Raw genomic sequence first — 1,173 nt, 5'->3', positions numbered from 1 at the left:
AGGTCAAGTGGGTATTATCTGCAAGTGTGGGTGTTCTTGTGCATAAGCCCTCTCTTAACAGCTGGATGCTTCACTCTCCACTCTAGTCCTCTGTGGCTATGTCATTGACTCTGGGCCCAAGAGTCCCCAGGTCTTGCCACACTGATGGCCAGCCAGGTCTCTACCTGGGTTCACAGGAGTCTATTGAATGTTGTAGGGCCTAATTCACAGCTTCATTGCTGTTTTTCCCTCACTTCGCCTTAGCCATGAAGAACATGGTCACCAGTCAGAGCAAATATTCCCATTGAGTCTTAGTCTTGGAAGGAGGTTTTCCCTGAGGGGATTCGGCCACTTGCATTGATGTCTTCTGGGCGAGCAACTTGCTTGTTCTTACAGTAATCAGTTGGACTGCCTTTATTTTATATTTTTCCTGTCAGTCTTTCTTTCAAGAAGTGTCTTCTATTCTTCTAGCTGTTCCAGGCTGATCTGCTTGTCCTTTCAAGTGGAAATTTCCCATCTCTGAAGATTCTGATGGGGTTCGGGATTCCACCTATGGTCTTATGTAATGCAGAGGCTCCACAGGAAGCCTCCTTCACTGGGCACGGTGCAGCCCCATTTTAGGTATTCCAATCAGTTATAGGCAGAAGACGGACTTAACAAGCTTCCTATGGTGATATTTCTGGCTATTCCTTTCTCTCCCCCTCCAGTGTCTATTTTTTAATGGTATGCCAGGGAAACCAAGATTTAAAAGACAGCCAAGCATCTTAACGTTATTTCCCCCCTTTTGCCCATTCTAACTAAGTTTCAATTCCTGTATCCCTGAGCCCTGTTGTGCCAGGGTTGTGCATAATTAATTGTTTACCTCTGTCCCACTTAGCCCATGCAAACATGCCTAATTGTTTTTTCTCGTCTGCTTTGTTCTTCCATTCCCCTCTCCCTTCTTGTGTATTGCCCCCCTCCACAGCAACCAAACTATCCTGTGTCTATTCCCTACCCTGTGCTCCACCTTCCTTCCCTCCCCTCATCCTACTCCCCAGCAACCAGCAAAGAATCCCTCCCCCCCTTTAGTATGGGTTCTTTTTCTTAGTCTTTTACAGTAGTGATCCTATGCAGTATTTCTCCTTTGTGACTGATTAATTTCACTCTACATAATGTCCTCAAGGTTCATCCATGTTATGTGGTGGCTTGCAGCTT

At 45.9% G+C, this 1,173-nt stretch overlaps 1 protein-coding gene across 1 annotated transcript in view; it reads left to right on the top strand.

The window, feature by feature from the left end:
• SOS1 (son of sevenless homolog 1 (Drosophila)) overlaps positions 1-1,173 on the top strand; it is a 218,970-nt gene that overhangs the window by 150,635 nt on the left and 67,162 nt on the right. The window lies entirely within an intron of this gene.

The sequence above is a fragment of the Chrysochloris asiatica genome, unplaced genomic scaffold (assembly GCF_000296735.1).
Source record: "Chrysochloris asiatica unplaced genomic scaffold, ChrAsi1.0 scaffold00024, whole genome shotgun sequence".
Classification (NCBI taxonomy): Eukaryota; Metazoa; Chordata; class Mammalia; order Afrosoricida; family Chrysochloridae; genus Chrysochloris; species Chrysochloris asiatica.
This window is presented reverse-complemented; position numbering and strand designations above follow the sequence as displayed.